This window comes from Falco punctatus (genome assembly GCF_963210335.1).
Source record: "Falco punctatus genome assembly, chromosome: 16".
Lineage (NCBI taxonomy): Eukaryota > Metazoa > Chordata > Aves > Falconiformes > Falconidae > Falco > Falco punctatus.
Window position 1 is genome coordinate 1,543,635 of NC_137596.1, and position 15,920 is coordinate 1,559,554.

A 15,920-nucleotide genomic window follows, 5' to 3' on the forward strand; every position below is an offset into this window, starting at 1 on the left:
GTCTAGAAATCTGTGTTTTCATACATAACTTCCCTTCTTCCCATCCTCCATAAAGTCATGAAGATGAAATATCCCTGAATGAGTCTAATGAGAGTTACAGTTTTTGATGATTGCTGCTTTATACGCAGTGGCCTTAACAACAAACATTTGAATCAAGAATGGAAAACTCAGAGACTTCACGCAAATAAGAACACATGAATGCTCACGCTTTCATGGGAGCAACCTAATTTATGTAATGACAAGCAGAGAGATTCAGAACACTCAGCTAATTACAAGGTGGTGGTAATTATTGGTATAAAGCCAATGCTAAAAGCAGATGAAAAGTGCTGGTGTCATTTTTTAGGCACAGAGTTACAAGGCTCAGAAATGTCAAGTCGAAATTTCATCCTAAAATACAATTCCAAGCCTTTTATATGTATGGGTTTTAATCTAATGACAAGCTGGAATAGCTTTCTTTTATAAATTGTATTTTTTTGTTGTTGTTGTATCTTGCAAGGGTACAGTCAGACTACAACTCTGACCCAGCCCTCTGTAGTAATTTTTGAGATTTTTAAAATTCTTTGATATAAAATAAAAAGCCTTATATTAAAAAAAAAAAAAAACCAAACAAAACAAAACCACTGCAGTCTGTGGTCACCATAACTCCTGCCTAAAAGTGGGATACCAAAAGACATGAGATAAAGCAACAGCTCAGTCAAACAGTGAGGAACGCTGCCAGGCTTCTGGGCTAGAGGGTGATTTATCAAGAGGCTCAGACAATACCAGGACTCTGGAAAAAGTGCAGAGCTGATGTGAGGGCTAAAGTTGGCAGAAGAGATGATGCTAGTAAGTATATGCAGAGGAAACCTGAACATGGAGGAAGGTTTGGTCTTGAGCATTTAATTTCTCTTGCTTAGTACATCACCAGCTGGCTGTATTTGCAAGCACCTAGAACTTCAGACGTGATCACCCTGAATCAGTAGCAGCTCAACACAGAGCACATACCTGCATCTGAGCAGTGTTCTGGGGCAGTAGATGCCGTATTATTTCCCCATTTGTGTATGGCTCCAGGGACAGCACTCCATCCTTTACTGTAGCTCTCTGTGAGAGCCCTTTCAGTCAGTTGCTCTGTGCCTGCCGTAGGGAAAGCTGCATTCTCCCTGGGGGCTTGTGAAACTTCAGGGGTGCAATTCTGTTTTGCTGTAATACTCTACATCTTTTTTCCCCATTGCCAGCTTATCAACTAAAAGGAATAGTTTAATTTCCTGCAGTTTTTTTGAGTCATCTTTCTGGTTTACATACTTCAAGAAAGATGCAAATGCCCTTTTCAAAGGGCAATGTGTTGTTCCTTAAGATATAGACTCAGTTCAGTTCTGTACAAACCGTGTTTTCTGCATTGCTGTTGATTTCCCCAGCTGCCTTGAGAGTAAGGGAGCCACGTGGTGCACAGAAGCAAGCTCTTCCACACAAGGAAGCGCAGCGTACAGGCTTCTGCCCTCATACAAACCTCTGTATGGTGATTGAAAGGAGTGCTGTATACCAAACGCAAGGAAAACACGTTGCAAGGAATTCTTCTGAAATGTGGTCTCTATCTTTGTGCTCACCTCAGGCAGGGAAGCATCCCTATGTGGCAGGGATCACGCGCGGCAAGGGACAGCACAAGGCAGGTACCTGAAGCCACGTTGACAAGACAGAAGAGAAAAGAGCCCATCTAAAAGAAGCAAGTTTCAATATTCACAGAGGTTTGTGGCTGCGATGTGTAGTGATGAACAAGGTGATCTGTTTTCTGTTATTTTGACTTTTCAAAGCTTTGCAGACAAGACCTTTTCCAGTACTTTCTCCCCTTTCACTTCTAGGCAAACTTTACAGCTCTGAAAATTATTATTGCAACGTTGGAAGCAGTGGTCCCAGCCCCACATTTGCAGGTCCCACCCATCAGTACAAATGCCTTGGGAGTGCTCTTTTGGGTGGGCTCTGCCAACCTGCGCTAAGGGAGTCATTACCTGTGGGCCTGGGTTAGCACTGGACTTGGTACTGCCGGGTTAACAGTTGGACTCTACGATCACAAAGGTCTGTCCCAACCTCCACAGTTCTGTGATTCTACCCACCTTTTCCTTCCTAATACACGCACAGCCCCAGCAGCCCAATTTCAAATAAAACTGACAAACTCTTAATGACATGTAAGGTAGAACCTTTGTTGATGGGCTTCAGAAAATGAGCAGAGCAGTAGAAGAGCAGACAGCCCAGCTGCCAGCTCTCACTGGAATAAAGCTGGTAGTACAAACGCGCCTGCACAACGTAAGTTACAAAGTCACAGAGATTCAGGCATAAGATATTCCACTGCTCACAACTAAATGCAAACTGAGCTGCATAGAAACTATGAAACTCCACCCTAGACAAAACAAGTACTCTTGTACTCATCAAACTACAAAACTCATCTCTGGAAATTACTGCCCCATCCCTAAGGATTCCCTTTGCAAACACCTGGGACAAGCACATACTAGTCTTGCAACTGCAAAGACTTTGATGCAAACTTAAAATTGTATGCAGCATAAATAAAAGCAGAGCTATGCATAAGAGCAGCTACAAATAAACCAGAGTGGAAAAAAATAATAATTTTGTTCAGCCAACATAATATTAGCCAAATGGGAAAAGGACAGTGTTGCAGCACAGACAGGCTAGTAGGCTGCAACAAGGTTTTTACTATCAGATTCTACCGTCATGGTGGTTCTCCTTCCTCCAGAGGCCAGACCACAATGCTCCTCCAACCCCTTCTCCCACCAGCCTCAGGGCTATTTAACTACTTAGTGGGAACAAGCTACAGCTGCACATCCACATCGTCCATGTCAATCAACCCACCGCCTTCAGGCAAGGCCACAGCTGCATGTTATCAGTGCTAATCAACCCACTGCCTTCACTCCTCTACAGGACTGAAACTAGTTTAGGCAGCAGATATGCTCCTCCAGAACATGTTCTTCCAGAGACTGGGGCTCCACAGCTTGTGACACGTGTCCCAGGTACAGAGCTGTCACACTGACCACGCCACTGGGGCTGAGCGAGGAAACAGCCCTCCCCTGCAGACAGGGTGGCCTTGGGGACCAGGGAGCTCCGTTTCCCCCTCGGCTGTGGAGGCGGTGGCTCTCCCCTCCTTACAGGGTGGCCACTCGCTCCAGGCAGCCGAAGGAGCAAGGCACCAAAAGACCAACGACCGCAAAAGCAAAGACCGAGGAAGGTCACCCAGCGCAAAGCCTACACATCACCGGGCCCTGGTGACGCCACAGAGGGCCCTTTGCCCAGAACACCTTGCTCCTGCCCACTCTTCAGCCTGACGACGCTCCTCTGGGCTCGCTCACTCTTGCCTCGACGCTCCACACGATGCCTCTTCCTCCTTCTGTGCCAGCCACTGCCGAGGAGGGAGGGAGCAGGGCTGAGATCATCAAATTGCAAGACATCCCCAGAGGGAGAGAATTACTGTCAGAGCAGGGATGATAGAAAGCAGTAATGGTTCATGCTGGCCTACTTGTTTTTTTTTGGTTTTGGTTTTGTTTTTTTTTTTTTTGAGATTTGTCTTCTTATTTCCTTTCTCACTCCCTTCCTCCAGAATCACCCCATCCCTTTCCCACCTCAGCTCAGCATGCCCCCACCATGCATGCCTACGGTTTCGACAGAGCCCCACCAGGAGGGAGAAAGTCCTTTACACATCTCCCGACAGCTGGGAAGAACCTTTTGCCCCTCAGTGCTCACCATGGGGCACAGGCACCCAAGTTCCCTCAAATATTCATTTTAGTCAAGGAAAACGTTACATGTTCCTTCCAGTGCAGTAGATGCCCCCCAGATATTTTGGTTTTTGTTATTAATTAATTTCCCACAGTAACTTCTCATGTCTCTCCCTCCACAAGGAACATTCTTTTTGAAGCCAGAAATATTACAGAAAAAAGGAAAAAGACCCAATGCCAGATAGTCTTAAAGGCTATCACTTAGCCTGTTATTAAAGCTCAACAGAAAGATTTTTATCTTTCAGCAGTTTATTCCCCAAGGTTAAGCTGCACTTTCTGAACACTTGATGGGGGCCCACAGAAGTGTTCCAACAGTTCAGTCAAAGAAAAACCATACAGCTGAGATTTGGTCAGCAGCTGGGTATTTGTAAGTTGGGTGGGTTTTTTTGTGGTTTTTTTTTTTTTTTTTTTTTTTACTCAGATTGAAAAATGCACTTCATTTTACAAAAATATTAAGAAAACCAGACTTTTTTTTTGGCTCTGTATTTATTGTGAGAAACGCAAATAATTTTACAGGAGCAATGAGAGGAAAAAAAAAAAAAAGTCAGTTTCAATAGCACTCTAAGTGGAAACAGGCCCAGATCAAAGTACTTGCATGGTGCAGCCTCACAAATTTTGTGTTATTGCAGCGACCTGATATGTCCTGATGTCATTCATCTTCTTTTCCTGCAACTGACCATAATGTGTGGCTTGTGCTGGGGAAGGAGGGGCTCTGAGAGCTTTATAGAATGCCAGGAAGGATTTTGGTATCTGGTGGTGTTTGGTACAGCTACACCAAGAACCCTTCTAAACTCAACACCTACTGTGTTAGTGACACAAACCAAGCCATAATAAAAAAAGATCCACGTACTTGTTCTGCCCGTGAATTTAGATCTTCCTCTGTTTTGTTCTACCAGCTTCTGACAAAGCTATTGTTCTGATTTTCCTTTTCAACTCTATCTGCTGTGGGAATGCAGAGTCCACAGCGGTCAAGTCCTCAGAGTAGATTTCCAGCTTTGTCTTGCCTGCACAGATCCTGCCGCTTACACCCCCTGTTCGGCCACAGAGATGGGTCAGGACTGCCACTGAACGGGCCTTTAGCTGGCTGACAGTAAAGCAGGAAGAATTCTCTGTGTTAATGTAAATGACGCTTAATTAGTAGAAGACAGTGAACTTTTCCTAAAGGCAAACAGATAGAGATTGAGTGCAACACGAGCTATTAAAAAAATGGTACCCTACTACACGTGGTAGGGCCATCTGCTGATAGCATGGCCTGCTCTAAAGACTTTGATACCTTGATTATGTAAATCGGGGACATTACTCCACCCTTAAGGCTCCAGCAAGATAATTGCCAAACAATAAATCACCACAACTCAAGCAACTGCAAATGAATTTTGAGCTTTATCACCACAATTGCAATTGTATGGCTGTTACTAACCGAGCAGGATAGAGGACATCAGGCCCCAGAGATACTTCCCTGCTGGTTGTGATTTACATTAGAATTATTTGGCATTACTTAGCCTGCTGAGAGGCTGCAGGGGAAGGGGTTTAGTTTTTAGTAATTTGACTCGGCTTCTCTACAGGTATGATTTCCACCAGCCTGGTGTTCTGCTTTTGGGCTGATTCACTCCAAAGACCTGATGCAAAGCACGTGGAAGCAAATAGCAGCCTTTCTGCTGACACCAGTAAACCTTGATATCTACTGATACCAAGTAAACCAAGTCCTAATCCCCCATTTATTGAAATTATCATAATTGGAGCTGAAAAACTCTTCCAGCCCCTCTTGCCCAAAGCCGGGTGGGTTGTCACCCTTAATCAGCTACAGTTTTCTACGGTCCCGAGTGTGGCTCAGCAGAGCACATGAGAACCTGTACATAAAGGTGACCTTGGCTTTCTGTGCATCGTGCCCTTGTGCAAATGCCTGGGAAGCGTCACCGTTCCTCCAGGTGGCTCTTAAAAGGAGCTCCTTATTACAGCCAGGCATCCAAGAGAAGGTAAACTCAGATAACATCTTACATTTAAGCAGAGCACAGCTGCTGCAGCAGCCTGGCAGAGCAGAGAAAAACATCTCGGGGCACGTTTTATTCTAAAGGGCAAAGCCCTGACATTTTTGGCTGCTTCAGGCTGCGTTTTCTTTGGAGCAGCCACACTCCAAGTAAGAAGGGAGCCGGGCCTGGAGCTCCCCAAAGCTGTGCTGCAGCAGTTCCCATTACACTGTCTCACAGGTGCCTGTAGTATTTCAACAAATTAGATGATGTTTCTTCTGAGGTTAATTTATATTCCAACATAACCAATTATAGGCATTTAGGACAGCCATATGTTGTGGGTTTAGGTGATAAAGGATGAGATCTATTATAAATACATTTATAAAGGGGGAAAATATCTGATGGCTCGGGAAATTTAGATATTGAAAGAAGTATTTGACATCTATATTAACTCAAAGCCCTAAATGGGCTGGGCTTGTTTACATTGCTTCAGTCTTATTACAGGGTGAATTTTATCAGCTGTCTTGCTGAACAGTCATTTAGCCTTAAACTATAGTTAAAACTGTCATGGTTTTAAGCAAATTATATCGCGTAAAGTAATTATTTCCCTAACTGCAAAGAGGATCCAGGTAGCTCGTGAATCTCATTTCTGAAAAACTGCTGGCAGGGCGCCCTCTGCGCAAGCTGCGGGAAAGCGCCGGGTTCGGGTTTGGGAAAGGTCTTTGTAATCCTGAAAAAGTAAATTTGGGTAGTTAGTATTTGGATATGAGGCAGGCAGGGAATGGATTTCTGCTAGACCAGGCTGTTAATTAAGCAGCTTGGCCGTTGATTGCAAAACACAGAAGACAAAACTTGTTTCCTTCGCAAGGACTTACTGCACCAATAAATGTTAATCATTGTGATTAATACAAACTTTATACTTACTGTGTCTGCAGGGAAATTGCTAAAAAGGCAATCTGGGGAAATAAACTACAGCAATTAGAGGCTAGCCAGGGTAAGGAAGATTATGTTTGATCTAGCAGCAATATGCAGAGCTCTCAGAGAATCTTCTTTGCAGCTGATACTCACTGTGTGCAGCAGGGCCCTCCCAGTGTGATGTGCTGAATCTGCTGTGGGGTCTGAAAACTTAATGTCATCCAACTTTTGATGGGCTTTTTCTCCCAGCCTATTAGGAGCTAGCTGTCCTCTCTGTGGGTACCAATCCCTGGAGTTTCTCCTAATATTGAGCACCTGCAGCTTTTCTGCGTGGTTGTGAATATGCTTTTCCTAGGGCTCTCAGCCTCCTCAGCTCTGCAGTACCTGAGCTGCACCCCCATTTTCCACTCCTAGTTAAGCATTTTGCTTCTTTTACATACTGGATGATGTGTGTGTGGCACCAAGGTGGGCCCTTCTGCACTCCTTCATTCTGCTCCTCTCTAATTCACAGCAAAATGAAGAATTTGAACCCAGAACCCTGCACAGCAATGCCCAGATTACCCTGTACCTCTTACCAGCCAATTCCACCGGCACTTTAATGAAAGCAGCAAACACATTAGTTAGGGATGCATGAAACAACAGCAAAATTGATACTGCCTTTGGAGCACAGGTGTGAACCCGTCGTTGGCATGTGTCTAAACTTCTGGGACACAAACTGTAGGTGACCACAGATGGTACGGAGAAGATGACGTGAGCCTGTGCCTCCCTTTTGGGCTTTCTTGAGCTCGTGCTACTCACTGTGCCAGAGCCTTAGCCTGTGCTGCTTGCAGTGCCGTTACTGCTAGATACAGACACGGTGACTTTTGCCCATGTGTAGCTACTTCTCTGGAGGTGGTATACCATGGCTGATGTCTGGCAGAGAAGCTTGCTGAGCTCCATGCCACATGGATAAAGACCTCTTAGCTATTGAGGCAAATACATCTTGTACCGTGTATTTACTGGCTCTTCTGTTTGGCTCATTGCTGTGTCCTTTATTGATCACTTCTTGCAAATCATTGTCTAACCTTTCTTTTGCGTAATCAGGTTTACCGACTCCTTCATTACCGGGAGCTGGCTGTGGCTCTGTTTTTCATTAGGAAGGAAAAGCTCACTGCAGATGAGCATTTCTTCAGGACAGTCCCTTGTGAGGCTGAATTTGGCACTATGTTATTACCTGTCTAGTGGCAATTTGACGTTGCCACCAAACCTTCATTCTAGTGTCAGAATGGAATTTGCGTCCTATTTGTGGGCCTCATTTAAAAAGAATCCAGCAATTAATTTACCCATCGGCAAGAGCTGATGCGCTTGCTGTCAGCACGGTGAAGGGCCATTGAAGCACTGCCTTGCTTTACACTGACTGTGTTGCAGCCCACTGAGTAGCTGCTACACCAGCTCATAATGATGCTAAATTCGCTATTTGGAGGACTATTTAGGTATGTGTTTGTTTTGGTTTTTTTTCCCCAGAAACCAAGACAGGTTATTTAACGCAGATACTTCTGAAATTATGGTGTGTCAAAGAGGCACAACAGAGCAACATTCCCAGTGAGCTCTGGATTGGCAAAAGGCCAGAAGTCAGCTTTGGATTTGGTATATAACTGTGGGACATGGCAGGATTGTCTTTCATCCTATATCAAAGCGGTGTCAGTCTCCTCCTCTGCCTTGGGGAAGAAAAATTGCAGCTGAAGTCTTGATTAGTACCAGAGGCTCTACCATAGATCCATCACAGGCAGCCACGAAAAGCAGGCATGAAAACCCTGAGGAAACGGAATTCCGCTGGTTCCCAGTGTTGCTGCAGTGTACTCACAGCCATCATTTTCTTCAGTGCCAGACCAGCACCTTAGCCTTCCACTTTGTCAGGTGCTGACAACGTGGCCTGACTTGATCATCATGCAAATGGAGACTCCTGGGGGACAAGGTGGCATTGCCCACCTCCCTCTGGGAACAGAGCGCCAGGAGGGACTTTCCTGTGCCCAAAAGCAAACGGTGCCAGTGGCTGGACAACAGAGGATGCTGGCACAGGGCTGTGGTGGCTTGGAGAGAAGAGTGGCGTTTTTTTTTTTCAGACTTGTAGCCCTGAAGCGTGCCCACTCATGCTCGAAGGCAGTAGCCCTATGTGAGCCAGAGGCACCCTGAAGCCACGTGACTGAGGGGGCTGTTGCATCACTGAGCAATCACAATTAACTTTAATTACATGTCTCCACTGGCTGCCGAGCTTTGGAAAAATAACAAGGAGGTGAAAAAAAGGGAAAGGCAGAAAAGAGGCTCTTGCAATCCAGGTGAATTTTTCCAAGCTGATTGCCAACACTCAAGGTTCCCAAGGGCTTTTGTTAGCAGACAAAAAGCACCAGACAAAAGATGGAGAGAATAGGAAGACTCTTCTCTCTTTAACATTCAGAATTTGGGACATTTATGCATGTACATGACAAGTGTCTCCAGCTGAAGGAGAGCCATCACAGTTTAACATGTCTCTGCTTCCCTGATGTGAAGCATGTGTGACACAGGTCTGAGAGCACCTGATCAGCTCCATCGGCACTGGCATATTTAAGTACTGAATTTGTTTAAGGTTAATCAGAATTCATAAACTGCACCTAGACAGGTGCTTCTAAATCATCGTAGTCTTGTCCTTATCTCTTGTTAAAAATATTGCAGTGAGATGAGTATGCAGCACAAAAGGCACCAACTGGTGAAGAACAATGGCAATGCCATGAAATCTTGACTCCTTTCAGCAGTGCATCTTTTATACTTATCCACAAGAAGGAAATTAACTGAGTTTTTAGTTTCCAAAAAGCTACTCTGAGAAAGAAGAGTGTGCTCTGCAAGTTCCAGGGTGTCAGTATGCATATTTCAACCCTTTATTCACTTACAAATTATTATTGACCCTCTGCATCAAACCTGGATTTGCTTTCTAAAGAGCTAAGCCAATATTTTTTTAACACAGCTACAGCAAATTTTATTTTGTTTGGATGTGCACTGATAGCGTTTCCCCAGTCAGGGATCCTGTGGGAATTGAACAGACCACTTTAGAGGATAAAAGCCACTATAAGAAATAGTAAATGATCAAAAGAGAAACAACAGAAGTTGTGTAGTGCTCTTCTAGCTTCAGGGATATTTTAATAAGTAAAATGGAGTGACGAAAGCCTTCAGACTACCCGGTGCATTAAAGTAAATGTGAGTTTTATTATTCTTATGCCAAGGAAAGGAAATCCATGGCAGAGAGATGAATGGCAATGTGTTCACCATACTTGCACTTACATAGTGTTTCAAAATTTTGTGGCCTCAGCTCAAAATAGCAGGGCCAAGACTGGCCACCTATGGCTGGTTGTGCCAGGCTACTCACTAATGGCATAGAGGGCAGTTTGAGTCACGTTGTCCAGATCAAGTATTTAGCAGGAACTTTGTCTGCCAGGAGACAGACTTTATTGACTGAAACAGGGAGAGAACGCAGACTGGGCTGAACCTTGGCTGAACATGTGAGATGCTGATTAATATGTAAACTCCAAGCCCATAGCAACCCAGAAACTTGGTCCTAACTTTAGGCTAAGACAGAGAAAAGGCAAAAACTTGCCCAGTGCCCCACAGTAACTTGGTGGCAGGGGCAGGTCAGAGCTCCCTTTTCCCAGTCCTCTCTCTATTATTAGAACTTTCTGGTGCTGTGTTGCCTGGCTGAGCCCCATGGCAGCCCCCGTAGCGCTGTGCTTGTGTTGGTAGCTAGAAAGTGTTTTGGCTGCTGCTGAGCAGCGCTCGCACAGCACCAAGGCTGTCTCCCCAGCCCCCCGCTCCCCTCCTCACCAGCAGGCTGGGGGTGGGCAAGATCTTGGGAGGGGACGTAGCCAGGACAGCTGACCCAAAGTGACCAAAGAGATATTCCATACCATATGTCGCCTGCTCAGATATAAAAGCTAAGAGAAAGAAGGGGAAGGTGGGGGCATTTGTTATTTACAAAATGTGTCTTCTGGAACAACTGTTATGTGTCCTGTAGCCCTGCTTCCCGGGAAGTAGCCAAACATCACCTGCTGATGGGAAGTAGAGAATAATGTCTTTTCCTTTGCTTCCACACGTGTGACATTTGCTATTGCTTCATTAAACTGCCTTTGTTTTGACATAAAAGGTGGAGGTTTTTTCCCATCTTATTTTCTCACCTCCCTGTTCTGCTGAGGAGGGAAGTGATAGAGCAGCTTGGTGGGCACCTGGCCTCCAGCCAAGGTCAACCCACCACAATTACTTTTAGAAAAAATATTTTGAGTTGACTATTGACTCCTTATTCACAGGAGAAACTAGCATTCTCCTAGCACAACTTTGGAAAAGATGCAAGAAGGTGGGAATTTATTTCCTTTCCAGAGAGATATAAATATCCATCTTGGCTTCTGAAGAAATGTCACACAAAAGACTATTGATTTCTTAAACATAAAATGAACCAATTTAGTCATTTCCAGTGTTATGTGACTAGATTGGATCTTGGCTCAAGCACACTGAGAAGGCAACAAGTGTGTTTGCCTGTTTCCTCTTTGAGGATCACAGCACTCGGGTGAAACGTGACACACTGCCCCGCTGCCGAAGCCACACAGGCTCCGTGCCAGCAGACGTCAAAGGCAGCCCACTACGGGCATGGCTTTTGCTCAACTCTTGGAGATTCAGAGATGGCAGTTCTCTCATCTGGAGGGACACGATTCATTGGGTTTTACAGCGCTAAAAGAACAAGCCATGCCCCTCGGGGAACTGCATTATAATGGGCTGTTCGTGTGCTGGGTTGGTAAGTAACAAAGCATTACCTTTGGTTTGCATCACGGGAAAAACTCTCCCAAGTTACAGCTCCTTCATATGCCACTGTGTTCCGTTGGGTTACAATAAAAGGAAAGCACAGAAAGTACTTCAAAAACCATCAGGCCAAACCTTCAGATCATGTCAGGTGAGGTATTTCTGATGCAGCCCATCATTTTTACACCTTATTACTAGCTCATTCTAGTAAAAGTACAGCATGTTTGATAGGACGCTGCCTGTCAGATTATGATTACATGTGTCTGGTTAAAATAATATCTACAGCTGTATCAAGAGCTTGAATTTCCCAAGGGTAGTTTTAATATCATGCAATTAAAGGTGAGCCCGTAACAAGTAGCAGGTACTTTCTCTGGCAGGACTAAGTTGCTCTTACACACCAGTGCAAGGCACAGAGCTAATAATTTCCCAAGAGCTAGTTCTGACCCTAAGAATCCTATGTGCCTCTTCTGCTGATGAAAGTGAAGACTCCCTCTACACTAGAAGTGAGTACAAGCAAGAGTCTGGTAATGTTACTTGTTTTGGCAGAATAGCTGAAAAAAACACAGAGCATTCAAGTTCACAAGGCTCATTATGACTAATCTGCCTTCCTGAGCTTCAAGTCTTTTATTCAGAAGTCAGATATAGGTCTATCCTGAGAGACAGCATCTTCTGCAAAAAATGCTAATGTGCTATTCTATGTATCTGTAATAAGGGTGGCACAACATGCAGTCAAAGGACTTTGCAGCAGTCCTCTGTGAAGGAGGACTGTGCACATGATGAGAGAGAAATCCTGCCAACTTCCATTCAGCTTTGCACATGGATCAGTCTTGACCTTTCTGCAAATAGTCAAGCTGCTAGCTGGTGAGGAGATGGAGAAAGAACGGCAGCCTGAGCTGTAATCAGGCAGTGCAGGAGGAAGTGGGACGGGCATTCGGGCTCCTGCCTGGGGTCTCAGTTGCTAAATCCAGTGTGTAATATTGGCTGCAGGGGGCTGTAGGTGCCAGAGAGAGAGGAGTCGCTGAGGCTGAGTAGCCTGGCCTTGTTATTGTGTTTCTCTGACTTTCCTCCTTACCTGCATAGCATCAGCCCTTGGAAGAATGGCATTTTTGGGGAGCCTGCAGAACCAGTGTTTTGAATGAGGTGCTTAGCAGCTCCTGTGAGCTAACAGGTACTCCACGCCTGCACTGTAACCGGCTGAGCCGGGCAGTATTCTGAATTAGGGTTTTTGTGGCACACTTGCTAAGAGATCTGAGCACCATTTAGAAGTCTATATGATGTATTTATATCAATTACTTCACTTTAAGGAGTTTTGGTTTTGTTTTTTTATATACTTGAGGAAGAATTGTGTACACTGAAGTGTTTTGCTCTGAGAATCTTCCTTGGTTTTATATTGAATGTTGATTCCAGAAAGGCAAAGTCAAAGAGATGGGCCTGACACAGAAGGCAACAGAGTTGTGATAAAGTTGCAGGAAATCTCATCCTACAGTTCTGCCCTGGAACCTAAGAAACCTCTGCCTTGTCCCCAGTGGACTCAGAAACATTTCCCCTTCTGCATTTGTGCCCGACTGTTCCTTACATCAGAGAAATAAAGTTGTCAGTCAAGACTCTATAATTTTCTTCAAAGCTTTCCACCCCAGCAGCACGTGATAGAACCATAAAATAATAAGCTATATTGTTGTGAGGATCTTGATGACTGATATTTCATTTTACTTTTTCAGTGGTATGGTGCAGTGCAGGAGGCATCTTACCTTATTCTACTTCCAGTGCTGTTTAGATGACCAAGTTTTCTGTTAAAGAAGCAAAAAGAGAGAACACATGTTGAGGAAATATTGCAGAACACCCATGATATTTGCCCCAGGAACTGTACTCCACTTGTCATATCCCTAAAATCAAAGAGGAGCTATGTCCTAGAAGTGATGTGTCTACTCTGATTAACCAGTAACAACTCTTCAGAATTGTCTGCTTGCAGAGAGCTGCTGTTGAACAACCTCTAACCAAAAAGCTGGTCTCGGACTTCTCCAGTGAGCAATCACAAACCAGAAATGCACCAGAAAAAATATATTTTGCTTCTTATAAGAAGGTTATACTTGTGGTTTTGAGGTTTCATTTTATTGTGGCTTCAGGTTCAGGGTTGGGGGTATTTTATGTGTCAGTTTTTCTTGTTATTGTGCTTTATTCTCTCCCATGATTCATCTAACCTTAGGGCATTTATTGAAATTCTTTATAGAAAATTCAAGGGAAATGAATCTCACTTTAAACTTCATAAGGACAGCTACATAGCCTGATTAAAACTAACAAACTAGCTGCATTTCTAGCACAGGCAAGAGATGTGATATATAACACCATCTTCCATCAGACTGGCCATTGCTTTAATTCACAGGTTCCTGGTGGACACAATAAAAACTGTTTTCTTTAGTAGGACTGAAAAAAATATAGTGGCAGCAATACACAGATCTGACTCTTGCAAGCAGCTAAACACATCTTCAGAAGGCCTAGGCAGATGGCAAAGAGTCAGTGAGACTCAGAGCTCATCCATTAAATAGCTTGCCCGGTTATTACTAAATCACTGCTTTCCTGACTTGGAGTGTAGTTGATTTCTTACAGATGACCGGATGGAAAGCAGACTTGTGACACAACTGGAAGCCCAAGGACGCTAGGAGGGGACAAGATTCTTCCTGACCTCAAAGAAAGAATAAACATTTCAGACTAGTGTTGTCCATCCAGTAAGTAAATATATTTTTGAGGCAAGTAAAATGCCATATGTAGTAAAACTTGCCTGTCCTCCTTTACAAGGAGAAATCAGTGTCCTAGATAGACCAGAACAATAATGTCTGATACTTCCTACACTGGCACTGAGTAATGGGTTAACACTTCAGAGGAATACTTCAGGGTTACTGCAATGTTGCAGCAATTCCTGTGGCTGTTTCTGGGTTTTGTGCTGAGGGTGTCAGTTCTAGTATTCATTTGGCTACCTTGGCACTGCAAAACTCACAGTGGAACACTACTTGGATAGAAAAGAAACTATTTCCATAACACTTGGAAAGTTCAAGAGTATTTGGTTTGACTTTAACACCAAAGATGACTCAGAAAGACAAATGCACGTACATTTCACAGCAATTCATATATGCAATATCCTAAAGGGGTCAGTAGCTCTGCTGTAAAATGTTTAGGGTTCCACAGTCTGAGAAGGTTGAAAGCAGTATTTTAGATCCACTCCTTGGTAGAAAATCCTCCAGAAACAGAACGTTTTTAAAACCCGACCACAGAGGTGGGTTTCATTCTGTTTTCTCTTTGTCTGGTGCTACATGGCAATATGAAAAACACATGCAGAAAGGAGAATCAAGCCATTTCTGGAAAAAAGAAAAGCTTTCATAGGAAAAAGTCCCTTCAAATTGTGGACTCCTAATGCTTTGAAAGTTAGGTAGTATTAAAGAAATTAAATTCTAAAAAGATTTAAAATATTGCAGCAGCAGCAGCTACACTGTCATTGTCCTTTCAGGAAATGGATTCTCTTGGTATTTGAATTGCAAAGACATCTATTTACCATTACAGAGAGTGTTTAAACCAGGAGCACTGTTGCGAATTTTAGCCTGGGTGGTTAGCAAACACATAGGACCGTGCTGGGACTTTTCCACTGGGGAAGAATGCATGTGAGTGACGTCCCTCTTTGGCATTGACCTGTTTCTTTGTAAAGTATACAAGCTGTTTACAGTAGCAATAACAACTACAGTCGGCTTCCTCACTTAGAAATTTCTGCCTGCCTATGCTATCCTATGCTATCCTATGCTATCCTATCCAATCCATGCCGGAGGGTCATTCCCTATTTTCCCTGCCTTCCGTAGGAAACCCGACAGCTCTGCACAGACATATGCAAGGGCAGCGAGCAACCTTGTAGCCCGGAGCCTGCCCAGCACCCCCAGACCCTGCAAGACACCCCCCGCACTCACCTGGGAGTGCTGCCTGCCCCGTCTCCACTGAGGGCTGCCCGACATCCCCAGAGCAGCCGGCACCCGTGCGCAGGGGAGGGCAGCCAGGGTTGGGTGGGGGTGGGGAAGGCTCATCGCCAGCGGGGGGTCCTCGGGGCGGGGGGTGGTGTGTGTGCTGCTGCGTCCCGGGGGGCGGCTGCCTCCGTGCGAGCTCCCGCGGGCCGCGCCCCGCCCCGCCCGGCGCTGTCCGCTCCCCCGGTGCTGAAGCTGCCGCCCGCGCCCGCCGGCGGAGCGCGTCCCGCAGCCCCGGAGCAGAGGAGCCGTTTCCCCCCCGCCGTGAGCCGGTGGGATTCGAGGGAGGAAACTTTGCCCCCACTCGCCGCCCCAGCCGGCGAGGCAGGAAAGGGGAGCGCTGCGGGAAATCGCAGCCGGCGGCCAGCGAAGGGAGCTGTGGTGGGAACAGGTTGTCGGGATGTCGCCGTGGGAGGAGGGGGCGGCTCTGGTTACCAGCTAGCCAGATCTGGGAAGCGGAGACGGAGCGGCTGCTTTTCCACCCAGCGATGTGC

At 45.2% G+C, this 15,920-nt stretch overlaps 1 protein-coding gene across 2 annotated transcripts in view; it reads left to right on the forward strand.

Moving 5' to 3' along the window:
• DRD2 (dopamine receptor D2) overlaps positions 1-15,920 on the forward strand; it is a 59,770-nt gene continuing 43,850 nt past the window's right edge. For both annotated transcript variants that reach the window (XM_080366753.1, XM_080366754.1), the window contains exon 1: positions 1-15,920. This exon is cut by the window's right edge. The gene's annotated coding sequence lies outside the window, so the exon portion shown is untranslated.